Source organism: Diadema setosum, chromosome 21 (genome assembly GCF_964275005.1).
Source record: "Diadema setosum chromosome 21, eeDiaSeto1, whole genome shotgun sequence".
Lineage (NCBI taxonomy): Eukaryota > Metazoa > Echinodermata > Echinoidea > Diadematoida > Diadematidae > Diadema > Diadema setosum.
This window is the reverse complement of record NC_092705.1, coordinates 17,735,853-17,754,469: the sequence shown is the minus strand read 5'-3', so window position 1 is coordinate 17,754,469 and position 18,617 is coordinate 17,735,853. Positions and strand designations below refer to the sequence as shown.

The 18,617-nt window shown below is 37.7% G+C and overlaps 1 pseudogene; it reads left to right on the top strand.

Moving 5' to 3' along the window:
• The first annotated feature begins 317 nt into the window (after positions 1 to 317).
• LOC140244367 (uncharacterized) lies at positions 318 to 17,715 on the top strand (annotated as a pseudogene).
• The last annotated feature ends 902 nt before the right edge of the window (positions 17,716 to 18,617 follow it).

The following is an 18,617-nucleotide window of genomic DNA, read 5'->3' as shown; positions in this document are numbered from 1 at the left end:
CTCCTTATGTTCAAATGCAATAATGAAAAACAATCAGTAAGTCCGGTTTAGATTTGAACTGATTCATAGTATAACACTTGGAACTTAAATATTGTTCATGATTATCCTCATTAAATTCTACATCTGTTTCGAAAAAATCGAAATCATAAACAGCAGAATACTCATCATTTTTAGGGGCATTAACTGTATATGCGTCTTGATGAAACATGTCAAAAAATTCGTCGTTATTTAGTGAACTGAAAGCAAAATTTTCAATTCGCATCATCTAAAATATAAAGGATGAATAGCAAGACCGAACTCGAGTTTCAGCGAGAACCATGCAGAGTGCGTTCGAGTGCACAAGGCCATTACCCAAAGAACAGAAGAAAGGGATAACGGAGGAATGCGAGCATCACCGCGGAAAGAATGAAGTAGGAATAGTAGAAGGGGGAGAGGGAAGTAAGAGAAGACAAAAGGTGCAAGGGTTACAAGAGAGCAGAGTACCGACAATAAACAAGGACAGCACAAAGACAAGAAAAAAATACAGCCTATTATACATAATTCTATAGCTCCTATTCATGAGTAGTGAACGTTATAAACTTCTCGTATTTCAAGCGCTAGTACTTGTGTTAACAAAGTGATATATTTTTTGGATTTGTTGCTAGGATTATATGAGTACACCGTCGTGCACCATGGTACATGGTGACCGAGAGTGAGACAACAATTTGTTTGTTTTTTTTTTTATTTTTTTTTTATTTTGATGCCTTAACTGTTAGACAAAGAATTACAAAACAAAAACAAAAATAAGTAATATATGCGTTGATGGAATAAGATCTTTGCATACAATACTTTGGTTAACTTAGTTAAGCCACAAACAGCAGGATTGTATATTTTGGTCAAAATTTGAATACACATCATATCTTTAAAAGAATATTTGTTTCGATTGAGAGAAGGAACCCGATAGAGAAGTGTAGAGGTGATAAATGTCGACAGTAAGCAATCGACAAGGGGACTGTCTTTCCAGGAATAAGTGCATCAATTTCCGTCTTCCTTGTAAGTAAATCTCATTATGACAGCCAGGACTTTTTAATGTTCTGTTTTTGTCTTTCGTTTTATGGAAATTCGGAAATTTTGCAGTTGTAACTGTAAAGTGAAAGCTTACTCATCATCAAGAGAATTGTGGTATACCATAAGAATCATACATTGGATTGGATTGCCAACAACGCGTTGCAGTTTTTATAAACACCTCATGTGACGGAAGTAGCCGTGACGTATTATGAGATATGACTAATATTACGTTTAGGCACACACGGAAAATTATGAGAGAATGACTAAAGAATGAATGAATGAATGAATATTAAAGTCAATAATTAATAAATAATTAGATGAATAGATAACACGAATTAATGAATAAATACAAAGACACATAAAAAATTATGAAAAAATCGAAGCAAAATCACGCTAAAAAAATTGATCTTTTCTTTCAACGCAACAAGCACGTGGAAAGCTGTCGTCATATCTCGGTCCATGGTAACCAAATGTTTCTGGGTATAACACTTTTAAACTGACTTAAATATGATTATATTAATTATGCTCTTGGTTACAAAACGTTGTTGTCACATGAACGGGCTTCAATTTGTATAGCTGCTTGCAATTCCTTTCGCGGAATTACATTTCCCCGTTGTATTGTGTCATTATATCGCCATACATGTAAATTAATTACTTTGCGAACAATAACATAGACTGAGCACAAAAAGAGAGAGAGAGAAAAAAAAGAAAGAAAGAAAAGAATCATCATCGTCAGTACTATTGGCCTAATGCAGCCCTTTCCTTATATTCGCGAAAGATGTATCTATATTTGCCATTATCACATTTTCCTCATTTCTATCATTCAACAAATAATCAAAAACATGTAGCCCACAGCAGGAAAAATTCACACAAAGTGACGCGCATACGCACACACAAACACAGACACACTCACACTCAGACACACACACACACACACACACACCGACACACCCACACACACCTACTGTATGTACATATGCCTTCACACAAATGGACGAACAGAGGCACACGTGCACACACAAGCACGCTGATGGTACGTGCACATTGAACAAAACAGTTTAGTCTACGCTGCAACTCAGCCAGGCCAATTAAGTCGTTCATTCAATTAGTTGCATCCATCCACACAATTATCAGCAAACAGGAAGGCATTCAATCATTGCAATTTATCATTTCTCTATTTCTTTAACCCAATAGAAAAGCAATAATGCTGTGATGTATGTGTGTGTATGCTTGCGTGTGCGTGTGTTTGCGTGTCTGTGTGTGTATTGTTTTCTATTAAAAAAATGAATTACGGTAACCCTTTTACTCTGAAAGTGCATTTTCATGCATGCTATATTAGCTCGGTGAATTATGCTTGAAATGTAGATCGATTTTTTTTTTAATTCCATCTCTATCATTCCATTACAGTCCATGAAGTATGAATAAAGCAATTAGATACACATAGAATGAAAAAGACACTGCGAGGTTTTCTTGGTGACAATATTTTTTTTTGTTCTTTAAGAAGGTGGCTTTTTCCGTCAAGACATTATTTGAAAAAAAAAAAACCCAAAAACAAAATACAGTAAAAGGATCACAAGGGATTGACATAGACAGTGCAAATTCAATAAAAAAAGGAGAAAGGGAGAGGAGAAGAACAAATAAACATAAACAAACATAGAAACAATTCAGTTAAATAACTAACTAACAATATGGAATATACTTGCTCGGAGCACCACATTTGCCGCGGCCATTGACAAAGTCTCTAACATTTCCCTACAAAAAAGTTCCCTCTCTTTTTTACACTTACGACAGGTTTCCAATCAATTAATAAAAAGGCGGTCCGCGTGGCGCCACTCGAGATGCTGAATTATTGATTCGGTAATCCATTTCTTATACATTGCACTCATCAATGTCGAACCTTTCTTCCCCTTTCTCTATTCAGAACGGTTGACGGAAGTGATTTTGGAGGCAACCGTTATATTGGAGTGTGTGGTTCTTTCTCTTGATCTCCCCAAATACCCGCTCTCTCGCTCATTCACTCTCTTTCTCTCTCTCTCCTTCACCTTCCTCTTGCGCAATTTATCATAATGCACAGTTGAAAACGAAGAAGTCAATGTAGAAATATGAGGAGTAAACGGGAATGATAGAGCGCATTTTTTTTTTCTCTTCATATCGACAAGCTTGAATATAAGTGCCCGAGTGTCTGACTGTGGTTTTTGATGTTGGCTGTTGTTGGTGCTTGACTTATTCCAACGGAAATCTATAAGGGTACGTATGAATGAGAGTAGGCCCTACATTGAGTATTTTGTGCAGAAAATGATCAATTTTAACATGCGAAACAAGTAAGACACTGGGAAATCACTTCTTGTACCTCCAACTAATGTGCCATGAAAACATCAAACGATACATAATGTGCAAACCTTTTTTTTTTCTCCTTTTGTATTCATGAACAACATTAATCGTTAACAGTCATATGAATGAATGAGTGAATAGATTATAATATATGTACATACACACATACCGCACACACACGCATTTATATACGTATATACATATTTGTTTGTGTGTGTGTGTGTTTGTGGGTTGTGTGTGTGTACACTCGGCATTTATTGGAGGGCAAAATTCCAGCACCCTTGATTATGAAGTGTTTTTATTACTGTTAATCCAAACTTTTGTTTGAAAGCTAAATAAACAATAGCAAGAAATAGGATTACTAAGAAATTCACAATGAAAAACGCTAAATACGAAAATGGGAGCAACACACAACTATAGAGACTGAAGTATTTTTTCTTGTTAAATCAGTAGTTGAAATAAAAGCATCTAACATCATGCATCAAATCAAATCAATTTTTTCCAATTTTCGAAAAAAAAAAACCCGTTAAAACCCTTCATGTTCTTTTATAACAGAGAACAATGTAAATAAAACAATGAAAATGCGAAATGATATATGTCTACATGGTCTACACTGTAATGAATATGGAAGTAATCAAAGGAAAGTGAATAATATGCAATGTACGAGAAATGGAGGGACCCAATAAAAAGACAATGCCACGATGCTTGAAATGGAAGCATATAATTTATAAACATAATACGTATGTATAATATATCTACGTATATACGTATAAATACCGTATTGTACAGCTTTGTACCACGTTTCAAATTGGACGTCTTTCAATTTTTTTTTATTCATTTTGCTTAAGCACAAAACTCCCTGATATCAATATTTTATTACAGTTCTTCTGTCCGATATTTATGATGACTTTGAAGATACTTTGTCTTTATGTTCGTAATATACCAGACATACGAATACGTTTTCCTCACATGTAGAGTTCTCCGTAGCATTTTCTACAAATTAATGTCAAGGAATAAACTTGAATCAACTAATGGACATTTAAAAGACAAAACATACCATAAGAAGTCATCTGAATCAAACAGCATGTGTTCTCTTTGGGTAGAAATATGATAATGTTTCAAAAAAGATAACAGTTGAATGGAATAGAAAGAAAATGAAAATAAAGAGGACATGGACAAGAACAAAAGAACGTTAATAGTATTATTCGAACATTAGAAAGAAAATGAAAATAAAGAGAAGGACATGGACAAGAACAAAAGAACTTTAATAGTATTATTCGAACATTAATCGTCCCTTCACATTGATCGTAAGATGGCGCACTTCATAATCTATATCTGCAGTCTAAAGCTATCCCAAACTCGTTCAGCTCGTCACAAAAAAAGAAAGAAAAAAAAAAAACACATCATCGGTTCCCAACCATTCTATGATTTCTAAAGTCACTGTCGTCGGCGGTTGGTCGTCAGATCTTGTATCTTCTTTTTGCACATGTATGTATGTATGTATGTGTGTATGTGTGTATGTATGTATGTATTATTATTATTATTACTATTGTTGTTATTATCATTAATTATTATCATTGTTATTAGTATTTTCATTTCATATATATATATATATATATATATATATATATTGTCACGGCTCAACCCAATCACCACATCATGACAATCAAAATGTTCCCCTCCATTCCTGGCAGATCGCACCCAAACCATCACAACAATGTTGTAAAAGACCACGGCGCATCACAATATATATATATATATATATATATATATATATATATATATATATATATATATATAATTATATATATATTAGTTCATTATAATTCTTTTTACTCGGCTAATGGTTGTCAGGGTTAGTTATAGTCCACTGCCTAGGCCCCGTTTTATCAAAAGATAAATTTAACGTTAAGTCAAGATAATCTATGATTAACCTCTGAAATCAACTCTAGGTTGACTTAATCTATGATTAACTTCCAAATCAACTTCAAGTCCGTTTTATCAAGAGACCCAGAGTTAGAAACAACTTTAACTTCCTCCCAAATCAACATATAAGTTTTCTCAACCGCTCCATATCCATGATAACTTTATAGTTGATAAAATATTAACTTTAAGTAGAGACAGTCTAGGTAGACTCAATTGTAAGGCAATTTACAGAAGAAAGGTTGCCTGTCACACTTTCCTAGTCTAGCACTGGGGTCTTGTCACAAATGTTTGTCTGTTAACTGCTGACTTTCTCTAACATTCAGTTGCGTTTCTTTCATGCAATTATGGTCTTTTCCTTGCATGAAATTCACGGTCAGCACGCATTGCTTACACGACTGCTGCACGCAAACACCCTAGACATTAGTCTCAATCCCTGCCTGTGCGCCCGGCGCCTCGGCCCGCCCGCCCGCCAATCAAGCCATCGGCAGCAAGGGCAAGTAACCGACCTAAACTGGAACCGCGTCTCTGTGCAATGCATAGCTTGCCAAAGAACCCATATGCGAGGAAACCAGTGATTTCTGACGTGCGTAGGCCTACGTAGAGCTAGTACATCAATAGATACTATAGACCGATTCAAGCAACTGTTCATGGAAGTGCGCCCTCTTAAGGCGACGCCATAACTGGGGGCCAAACAGGCCGGGTCGGCAAGCGCCCTGCGTGGGTGGCAAGGGTGCCAGCGGCAGCCAGTGCTTTTACCACCCGGCGCCAGCCGGCCAGCTAGCTATCTCTAGTGCTGGCAGCGATCGACGCATCTGGATTTGTGACAACTACAGTCTTCATTTTTTTTTTTCGCTAGCTAACTAAGAATAAATAAAATTAAACAACTTATACCGACTATGAGCGAATGGGTAGATGACATACGGCTGTAGCCAAAACTTGAATTTCAAGGTAAATATCGGTACGATCCGTGAATGTTTGTAGACTCTATTTCTTTGGCGGTGACTTGGGTACTCGCGTGTAAGCCCCGTATATTCACATTTGTGTAAGACTTGCAAGAGAATAAAAACCGCTGGGGAGAATTATTGCTAGGCGCAGGCAGACGTCTTGCTAATAAGCCTAGGCTGTTGACAAGTTAACTGATATAATTAAATACAAATAATGAATAAGAATCTCAAGCTAGATATGGCGCAATATTGCAAGCTATCAGTTAACTTAACCTTTTTACTAAGGCAGGCTTTTGCCTTTACTCGGGAGTGTCGGGCCAGCAGGGTAGAATCTGTCTAACGTTAGATCTTGTCTAGAAATCTAGGCAAGAGTCCAGACTAGATTTAGACCTATTGACTTCTAGAACCCTACATCCTATATCATTTTCGGTTGTCGATAACTTCAGGCAAGCCTAACTGAGTAAACCAAACGGAATATAAATCTAGGCGTTTCTAGGCCGTATATGCCTAAACTTAAGTTAGGACTACGTCGCCTGATGTCTACAACCGAAACTTCGTACTGTTTTAGGTCTAAGTAACCTTGCATAACATCACGTTAACGCCTAATATTATAATCTACAAAAGTGATTTTCAAATCATACTTTCTTAGTATGATTATGAAACAGATGTTTGCCACCATCCATGGTTTGATATTTATAAGTATCACTTTATCAAAAGTCAAATTCAGAGTTCCAGGCCAAAATTGAATAGGCCTATGGTCAATTCAGTGCTGAACATTGAAGAAGTGAAAACAATATAAGAATCTAACGAATCTTGAAATATTTATTTAGCTGTAGGCCGTAAAATGTTTGTCATAATAATAAAGTCTAGCCAGGAAGTGGATTCTAACTTTGGCAAGTAGGACACCAAGGATTTAAAAAAAAAAATCCCCCCCAAAAAAAAAAAAAAAAAAAAAAAAATCGGTGAATTATCAAATTCTTTGATCTAAACTTGTCTTCCAAGATGAACAACATATATTTTACGAATATGCAGTGATAACCTAATTAAACAGATGGTAGTAGACATAGTTCGTTTCGAAATCTGTGCATTTTTATATTGTTGTATATCATACGTCAGCGGTGTCTGAATTTCACACTCTGCCGTGAAGCTTCCATTTCCATTTTTTTCTGTTATTTGTGTACCCAACAACTGCACAATGTGTTTTCCTGATCCTTCCTTTGAAGCTTTCAAAGTAGATCATTGTCTGAATCACTCAATTTATCCAAAAGAAAGGCATTAAAGGCCGCTGAATGACTTTTCCACACAGTGAGTAAACAATCACAATATTAGCGCGGCGCCAGCGGTCGCCGGCCGCGGCGCAGCGGCTGCGCCCGGCTAACTATGCGCGATGGGTACGCTAGGCCGCTGAGCTGCAAGTGCAACTCGCTGGGTAGCTAGCTCGCTGGAAGCCCCCCGTTGGCCCCCAGTTATGGCGACCGTTATAGCGCCGCTAGCGGCGGTAGGTGAATAGGTCATCGAAATTGAATCGGTCTATAGTATAGTTTAGTAGGCCTATACAGAAAATAAAGAGTTTAATAGCACCGAGTACGACAGTAAGATCTAACCAGTGAATAGGCCTAACGTTAGGCCTAAGGGTAAGTAACGTTACAGCGAGTCGTTTGTACTTTAATACCGTAACACTGCAGACTAGAGCGTCTACTAGGTCTAGAATTTCGTCATGTAGACTCGCGATCTATTCTTTACAAAGCCGATCTGCGCCTAGCCCGACCAGACGCTGTTAATACCTACGCGACGTATGTACAGCGGCGACTGGGCTGTGTATAGTAAATCTGCGCCGTATTGACCGATTCTGTGACGCGCTATGTGTATTTTTGGCATGGGCAGCGCCATTACGCGGTGTCTCAGCCGACCCCCCCTTCCCACTCCCCACCCCTCTCCCTACACTAGCACGCGCGCAGAATGAAAAACTGATGCATGGTTGTTTTAGCCAATGGGCGTCTCGTACTGAGTGCGCGAATGCTTGCTTAGTGCGCGAACCTTTGTTACAAGTGCGCGATAAACATGTTGCCCAGGGGGTGGGGGAGAGCAGGGGGGGTCGGCTGAGACACCGCAATTTGAGCTCATGGCTGCGCCCAGTGCCATAAAATGTCTGCTGCCCTCAACGAACCCGAATCGGTCAATACGTATACGTAGAGGTAAAAACAAGCTACTGTAGTCACCACACTCTCACAAGTTTCCATAATCCCACACGTAAACACACAAGACTTGAGACAATGCATAGACGACCTTCACCTTGGACAGTCGGTTACTGTACGTTTATATCCATGTCAATGAATACTGTTATAACGTTAGGTTTACTGAGAGATCCATGTAGTGTGCGGGTCTTTAGGGTACGCGCGTACGCAGATTTTCGTTGAGCTCGAGAGATGTGCTAGATCTATCGACCTATATACTTTCTTCAATACAATGCAAAACGGCGTATTTTGTGGTTCTGTTGCAAATGTACTTCTAATTCAGCGGCTGTAGCGCTAATAATACTGCGTCGCACTAGCAGACTACGCTCACTTTCTCTAACAACTGCTCACTTTCTCTAACATTTAGTTACGTTTCCTTCGTCTAGTTATGGTCTGTTCCTTGCATGAAATTCATGATCGGCATGCATTGCTTTCAATACGCGATTGCTGCACGAAAACACCTAACGTTAGACATCAGTCTCAATCCTACCCTGCGCGCCCGGCGCCTCGGCCCGCCCATCAAGCCACCGCCAGCAAGGGCAAGTAACCGAACGCTTGAACTACGTCTGTGTGCGATGCATCCATATTGCCAAAGAATATGCGAGGAAACCAGCGATTTTTGACATGCGTAGGCCTACGTAGAGCTAGTTCATTAGATACCAATAGTTACTAATGGTTTAGTAGGCCTATACACAAAATAAAGAGTTTAATTCTATAGCACCGAATACGACAGTCCTGGGGGGCGTTTCATGAAAGGTCTTGTCGGATAAAATATCTGACAAGTCAATTATATCCGACAAGTTTTAAGAAATTGTTTAGTCTGATTGGCTGATTTCTCTGAACTTGTCGGATATAATTGACTTGTCGGACATTTTATCCGACAAGTTCCTTCATGAAACGCCCCCAGATCTATCTAACCAGTTAGGCCTAAGTAACGTTACAGCGGGTCGTTTGTACTTACCTAACACTGCAGACTAGAGCGTCTACTACAATTGTAGGTATGGAATTTCGACATGTAGACTCTCGATCTATTCTTTACAAAGCTGACCTGCGCCATAGATTAGTCACCACACTCTCACAAGTTTCCATAATCCTTCACGTAACACACAAGATTTGAAACAATGCATGCATTGGACAGTCCCACTGCAGAAATCCTTTGTATCAGTAATCAATGTCAATGAAAACTAACGTTATGTTATCTAAGATCCTACTGTAAATCTGTAGTGTGCATCGTATCAAAGAGAATAAAAGCTAGCGCTTCTATACTCTTCGGTGTGCATGCTCTCCACGGTACGCGCGTACGCTGATTTTCGTTGAGCTCGAGATGTGCTAAATCTATCGACCTACTTTCGTCAATACAACGCAAAACGACGTATTTTGCGGTTCTGTTGCAAGCATACTTCTAATTCAGCGGCTGTAGCGCTACAAAATCATACTGCGGCGCACTAGCAGACTACGCTTCCGTGGCAGTGGTAAACAATCATACATTCGTGTTGTTGTTGTTTGTTTTGCTTTATGTATTGTAATGTTTTTAAGCAGACAGTACCGGAAACCATCCTCATCCTGTGTTTTTCGTTTTGACTAAATCATAAGTTAAGTTATGGTAATCAGCTATAACTTTAATCGACTATTAAGTCTCTTCGTAAAACGGAAACTTAAAGTTGATTTAAAGTTATGGCTGACTTTAAGTTGGCTAAAGTTAGAGTTGATTTCACAATCAGCACTAACTTTATCTTGATAAAACGGGCCCCTGTCCGGTTTGCCAATGCTTCGAGTTTCCCTGAAAATTTTCGGGGAGAGTTGGCTCCGCCTATATTCATTTAGAGCTTCCTGATTGGTCGATGAGATCGCGTCAATCATTTCCACCAGGCAATTTGCGGGATCGAAAAAGTCGATCTCTAATCTTGTAGTCTTATTGCAAAACAGGTATATTGCATTTAGCAATGTAATATATGTATTTTACGCCAACTTATGTATTAATCTCAACATAAATTAATGGAATATCCAAATTTTATTTCTTTCAATGAAAAATTGTTCAAATAATGTATCTTAGAGATCATAAGAAGAGAATGAAATTAGAACGTGCATAAACCATACATAAGATTAAGACTAAATTATAGTCGTTCCATAACTGTTATTTGCCAAATTATAAATATCACAATTATTAACGTTTTAATATATTTTCAGCAAAAAAGAAGAAGAAATAATTAAGAAATTACAAATAAAAAAAAAAATTGGATAATACGAATAGAACAGATATTCGCACATTTAAAGCATCGTGACCTTTCGTACATGTCAATTTCGAGGTGGCTTTTACTTCTCGATCGTGGATCCCCCGAGTCGCGTGTACAGCTTGTGCAATGTGCTTTTCGTATTGATTCCGAGTTTTGCGTTTTCCGACCAAAATCTGTGCAGTATCTCAAATATTTCCTCCAAATCTTGTTTACATGATCAATGATGTCAACATCAGCGTCTCCGCGTCGCTTTTCTGACAGTGATATTGAGAAGAGCATTCATTCAGTATATCTTGCTTGCTCCGCTTCACTAAACAACCCCACCTGAGTTGTAACTCGCTATGCTACCTTGACTTTTATGTTATAGTTAAAGGTACATCTGAGTAGCAGGAAAGAACCTAAGTGGCATTGTCACGATTGTTTTCCTTTGTTACACGTATCCCAACGAATATAGCATACAAGGCATGTTCAAGTAAAGAGTTTGCTCCAGTGTTGAGGTATTGCAGGTATGAGTGATTATGAGGAAAGTGTGGTTAGTCACCACATTCTCCTCCAATGTATTTCTTTTTTTTTTAATTCTTCTGTAGCCTCACCACATAACGTGATGATCAAGATTCAAACTGTGTTCAATTTCAGTGTAGTCAGTAGACGAACAAATTAAGCCATATATTCAAAATTCAAATGATTAAAATCCACTTGTGTTCCATTTCAGTACAGTTGATGAATAATTTAAGCTATATATATCCCGTGTTAATGACACAGTAGTACCAAAAAGATAATTAAATCGAGGTCCATACACATACCACTAGTTTTCACGCTTGGCAACATCCCTGAATTAACTTGACAAGTATATGCATGAAAGACATTTTTGTGACTTTTCGACCTCGACTTCCTCTGGTTTTACTGTCACAAATACATGAATAATATTGTTGCAGTCTCTGATTTCACTGTTCGCATCCAACAAATAAAAGTTACGTTTCTGTTGATACAGAAACTAACAATGTAACCGACGTCAATGTATCACTTGTTTGATTGCTTGTTAGCAAGAATGTCTTTATTGTATAGCCGTCCTACGCTGTTACGTCATTGTGTGATTACCTTGTCATTTGCTTTTGTTATGAATGATTGTTAGTCAAAATAGTTGTTAAGGACTTCAAATTTAAATACCGTACCCTCCCGTTTTCAGTGACAACAGCAGCTATCAATCTGTTGTATCACAACCAGTTCTGCCCAGTTCTTCTCTTCTTTCATGCTTTGTCTCCACAGCTTAATGTCTTATCTACCCGTATTCTACCCTATATAGCTTTCAGATTCTCATCTTCCCTCCAGTATCTGCCTTCATATCCTCCCTTTCTTCTCTACCGTATTATGCACGGTTATATCGAAACCAGTTTTCTCTTGTCCAACCCCCCATTTCTGGAGTCTGTCTTTATTTCTTCCTCTTTTCTTTCACCCGCATTCCATCCCAACTCACTCTAATGTCAAACAAGAATATTGTAAAAATGACACATTCCTTTCAGGAAGGAGATTGTATTGACATAATGATACTGTTTATTTTTCACTATGTGTAAGTTACAGTACTTGCTAGGTCACCCCTAAAGTGTAGCATATTATTTGAATTTGTGTTTTTGTGTGTGTATGCTCTGCAGTCCTGTAGATCATATCAATAATTTCGTTTCAAGCGCTCCTCTATAGTTTGCTACAGCACAACACGCACCGATGCACCTCATCGTATACACCCCGTGTAAACGATGTGCACTAGCTGCACTTCCTGTTGCACCATGATATGCTGCGATCACGTAATGTCACTCATTGTAAATGGATTCTGATTTTGGAATAGATTACCAACAGCTAGTCAACCACACAAGTCAGTACTTCACTATCAATGAATTCAACAGTCAATTTTTTTTTGTCAACAAGGCAAATCAGATTTGTGCTAATTTTAGTTTAATCCATCTCAATTCAAGGAGTTTGAATAGAAATTTTGAATGGTTTGAATTATTTCTAAGTTCCCTCAATGATTTCCCATTTTCCGTTATAGGAATTACCGAAACATGGTTGCACTCCAATTCCCCGGACCTATTTTGGCATTGAAAATTACAATTTTATTCGTAATGACAGAAAGCGTGGCATTTATAGGAGGTGGGGTTGCCATGTATGTTAATAATCAAATTAAGTTAAAAATTCGAAATGATTTGCATATCCAGGAAGCAGAAAGTTTATTTATTGAAATTTTAAATGATAACGAGAAAAATATAATAGTTGGTACCATTTACCGTCCTCCGCAAAATGATATTCAATCTTTTTTTTTGACAATTTTGACCAATGTGTTAATGAAATTCTTGTAGAGAGAAAATCATTTTTTTTTTTGATGGGAGATTATAATAACCCCATTTCATGACATATCACTTTCCAACTCACTGCATCCCCACATTAATGAACCCACCAGAATAAACAACAACACCCATAGTGAAACATTAATAGATGATATACTGTCTAATGTTATTACTGAAATCTGTACCAACGGCATTCTTTATTCAGATATATCCGATCATCTACCGATTTTTATGATTAACGATAAATCTGTAACAACCCCAATACGCCGCCAACCCAAACAATGCTTGAAAATGCATAGAAATGAAACACCGCAAAAAATTGATTCATTGAATCAAGATTTATTTGAAGAACAGTGGAATGACGTCTTTGAACTCCAAGATGTTAATTCCTCTTATGATTTTTTTTATTAACAAAAACTATTAGATTGTTTTGATAAACATATTCCTTTAACTACCAAAAGGAATGGAAGGAAAAGAGCCCGGCAACCCTGGATTACTCAAGGTCTTATACATTCCATTCTGACTCCAAACCGTCTTTATGAAAATATCTCTGAGAAAACCCACTCCTGAAAATGTGAAAAGGTATAAAACATATAGAAACAAACTAACTACTTTAATTCGAGTTTCACGTAAATCATATATTTCAAATAAACTCGAATCTAACAAGGATGATAAATGTGATCTTTGGCGGACTGTTTATGAAATAATCAAAAAGAAACCTACGGAATGTCCTGATAGTATTAATCATAATGATAATGTCATTACCAATCCTGACCAAATTTCAAATATTTTTAACAATTTTTTTTTGTTAATGTTGGTCCTTCTTTAGCAGCATCTATTCCCATAAATGATATAAAAAAATATAAAGAATTTTTACCTGAAAGTAATAAAAATTCTTTGTTTTTTACTCCAATTAATGAATCTGAAATCATTGATACTGTTCGATCTCTAAAATGTAGTAAATCCTGTGGGCCTGATGATTTAAGGGTGAATTTGTTGAAAAAAACAATTTACCCCCTAACTCTATAGCAGCCCCCCTCACCCATATATTCAATCTATCCCTACTTAATGGCAAGTATCCAGGCTCTTTTAAAATCGCCAAAGTTATCCCCCGCATTTATAAAAGAGAAAATCCATCAATGGTTAAAAATTATAGACCCATCTCATTGTTGCCTGTTCTATCGAAAATTTTAGAAAAAGTAGTTTACAAGCGTCTTTACTCGTTTATGATTGAAAATGATACATTGATTGGGAATCAGTTTGGTTTTAGGAAAGGATTTTCTACTGATTATGCTATAATCAAATCTGTCGACAATATCATTGATGCGCTTACTAAAAATGAACACGTAATTGGAGTTTTTATGGATCTTAGTAAGTCATTTGACACTATTGATCATGACATCTTATTTGAAAAATTACATAATTATGGCGTGAGAGGGATTACTTTGTCATGGTTCAGAAGTTATCTAAGTCATCGCAAACAATATGTTGCATTTAAATCTAGTCACTCATTAATATTCTAACGTGTCATGTGGTGTCCCTCAGGGATCTATCCTCGGGCCCCTACTTTTTTTGATTTACATTAATGACATTATTAATTCCTCCCCTCGTTTGAACTTTATCTTATTTGCAGACGACACTAAAGTTTTTTACTCCCACAAGGATATTGCAACACTGATTGATACACTTAATATGGAATTAGGCAACATCTCAAAATGGTTTAGAAGTAACAAGCTTTCATTGAATATTGATAAGACATGTTTTATACATTTTCATACTCTTCAATCCCAACCCACCCTTCCTAAAAGTATTTATATTGATGATATAAACATTGCTGAGAAACATTCAACCAAGTTTCTAGGAGTGACCCTAGATAGCAATCTAACTTGGAATACTCATGTCCAGAATATTACTACAGCAATATCTAAAACAACTGGTGTTTTAAGGAGAATAAAGTATTTAATTAATGATCAAACTTTAATAATGTTATATAACACTTTATTTTTACCATATGTAATGTACTGCAATATTGTATGGGGCAGCTGTAGCAAAACTAAATTAAACACAATTTTTATTCTTCAGAAAAAGGCTCTTCGTATATGCACACACTCAAATTTCTTGGCTCACACTGATCCCATATTTTATCGCCTAAAACTCTAAAGGCCCATGATATACATATATACTTAACTGCCATATTTGTGTATAAACACACTCGAAATTTATTACCATTTTTTCATAATGCCTTTACCAATGACCATATTCACTCATACCCAACCCGTCGTTCCCATGATTTTCATTTAAGTAATCCAAAGCTTCTACTTGCTCAAAAGTCGATCAGACATCACGGTCCGGATACATGGAACACTCTTCCTGAGGAGTTGAAACAATGTGCCTCCTTGATTTCATTCAAAGCAAACTTAAAGAAGCACATTTTATTACAGTATACTTCAAATACGAATTAAAAACAAATAATTCATATGATTAATGTTGGTCTCCCAAATAGCAACATCGCATATCGTTCCCTCTTCCAGCAAACCAATTCTATTATTCTACATTCCAGCATATCTGCCCTTGTGCACATTCTAGCACTTGCACACACATCCACCACCATCACACATCAGAGTTTATTTTCCCCTGCTATCTTCGCAGCAGAATTTGTATTGTATTGTATTGTATTGTATTGTATTGTATTGTATTGTTACGAAACTAGTATACGTTCCTACCTTTCCCTCCGGCCGGCCATCTTTTCAAGCTATGCTTACAATGGCGGTCCTCTGCATAATCGCTCCATAATTATAATTGTTGTTGTAATCCCCGCTGCATAGACATGCATACCGTATATTGTATCATTAATTACCTTTTATATCTTTGTTTATGCAAGTCAAACGACTCTGTTTTGAATTTATTCTGTATATTTTCCACATGTTCATGATTATATGCCTTATGTATATTGATTTGCTGATTGATTTATTGATTTACAGAAAATAAAGTATGTATTAAACACACACAATGTGCTGCTGAGAAGCTTCGATTCGTTGACGGTTTCAGGGAGCAGCAGCAGAAGTCCCTATAATAAATACACTCGTTCATCCGTGCGTGGTCATGATTTGTTTATCTCCCTGCCGACTGGTTTTGGCAAGAGAGTGGTGTTCCCAGCTGCACCGTTATGCGTTGATTTTCTTCGTAAACCAGATCTACATGATGGACCAGACTCTCCGAAGCTGTGGCTCTTGTTGTCATGCCTTTGAAGTCTTTAATTTCGGACCAGATGAGCAGGGCTATGCCTATGGATCTTGGCCTGATTGCTGGAGATCTTTCATCAGGTTTGAATGACCCCCTCCGTGAAGGCATGGCGTCTGGCCGATACTCGATACTTTTTGCAAGCCCGGAGAGTTTGCTGGAAGACGACTCTCAAGAAATCTTCACATTGCTGAAAGATCAATCTGTGGCATTTTTGTCGACGAAAGTCACTGCGTGACAAAGTGGTAAGCTAATCATTTATCCAGTTTCTAAAAATGATTTGTCATGACAACTTTCATTGAGTGTCCCTTGTCTTGAATTACAAACTGTAACTGTAGACCCCTTGTTGAATAATAACAATAATAATTATAATAATAAAAGGATTGTAAAACTAATTGTAGTTAAATGTCTGGCCTCTGGGCCGGGTAGATAGGGTACACATATGTCAGGCGTCTACTCTTGTGAGTGTTCCTAGGTGTACTGAGTTAAATCCTGTGTAATTGTGATAAATTGTTAACACCGTCACTGCACTGGTTTAATATTGTTTTGTACAGTACAGTAACTACTGTAACTTTCTCGCATACAAATACAATTACACATACCGCATTAGTCTGTGAGCCACAGCCTGTGTCTCGGTCGCTATGCTCCTCTACACAGAGGAGCGACCGAGACACAGGCTGTGGCCCACGGACTAATTCTTCATCTGCATGTACATTGAGAAACACTTAAATAGAAACATGCTTCAGTATGCAAATGTACTCATACTTGTTCATAGATTAAAATTATGCAGTCTTATGGCTATGCGATATGCATTGTAGAGACTGCAGGCATTATTAAAATCACATGTGCAATGTAGAAAATGATTTTTTTTTTATCTTAGTGTTTTTGGGTTTTTTCAAATAGGGGGACTGCATCTGGAGACACCAAAGCCTTTCGAGCAGCGTATGAAAATTGGGCGAATTACGATCGAAACTCAAGTCGTCAGTTTCCGCTGTTGCCCTGACAGCCACTGCAACCAGAGATGTGCGTAGTGGTATCATCGAAAACCTTGGTCTTCGCAGTTATGTGTGGGTAAATCAGTCACCGGACAAGCAAAATATAAAACATGTTGTAATCAAGTCTGCTACAAGAGATTTAGATACAATTTTCAAAGTGGCTGTGGGATGACTTGAAGATCCATGGTGCAAGTTGTGAAAGGATGATAAGAAAAATGTGCAGTGATGTGTACGTGACCTTTAAGGCACTGCTTCCAGAAGGTTGCCACAGGTATGTTAATATGTACCACCGGAACACAGAAACTGATATCCAAAAGGAAATTGTGGACAGCATGTCGGCACCAGATGGTGAAATCAGAGTTCTGATAGCAACCATTGCATATGGCCTGGGCGTTGTTGTAAGCAACGTACACAGTACGGTTTTGTGAGGATGCCCAAGTGATCTAGACGATTATATCCAGCTGAATGGGAGGATCGGACGAGATGGCAAGCAAAGTACTGCTGTGACATTGTGTTTCCCCGGGGACAGTGCTGGCAGAAAAACAACTTCTCCCATGCAAGATTTTCTACGCGGAAAAGAATGTAGACGTGCTACAATAAAGGCAGCATTTGGCACCCAACCAAACAGCATTTCACACAACTGCTGTGGGTTCTAGGACTGCTCCCCCGGAGGACAACCCCCCGGGGACTACTCCCACCTGACAACTCCCCCGGAGGACAACTCCCCCGGGGACTAATCCCACCTGACAACTCCCTCGGAGGACTACTCCCCCGGAGGATGTCTCCCCAGGAGGACTACCACAGAAAGAGTTCTGTGAGGACCTGTTGACGCTGATCTTTCAAGAGTGACAGAGTTAACTTTAAGTTTGTGAGAACGTAGCTTAATTCATCTATTCATTTGTTCATTCATTCATTTTAATAATCACATTATTGAGCTTCGGCTAAGTACGCGGAAATTTATTTCAGAAATAATGCAAAAATAGAGGTTCGGCATCATTATTCTGTAAAACTAAGGGGTCACCTCGTCCCTTGATTCCCAAATTCCCGTCAGCTGTCTATCTTATTAATGCGCTTTTAGCAATCATATATTATGTCTTATCATTTCCAGTCTGGAAAAATATAAAACCCATTAACAAAAACTGTCAACGTGAAAAAAATATATCACACAATAGGAACGTCACTGTGATGTTATATTTCTGAAATAAGTTTCTTCCTTCCTTTTACATCTAGAGGAGGGTGATATGTTCCACAAACCATGCGTTCTTTTGAAGACTTTTATACAATTTAGGTTTGAATGTTATCGCATATGTGTCTTTGTGTCTTTGAGACA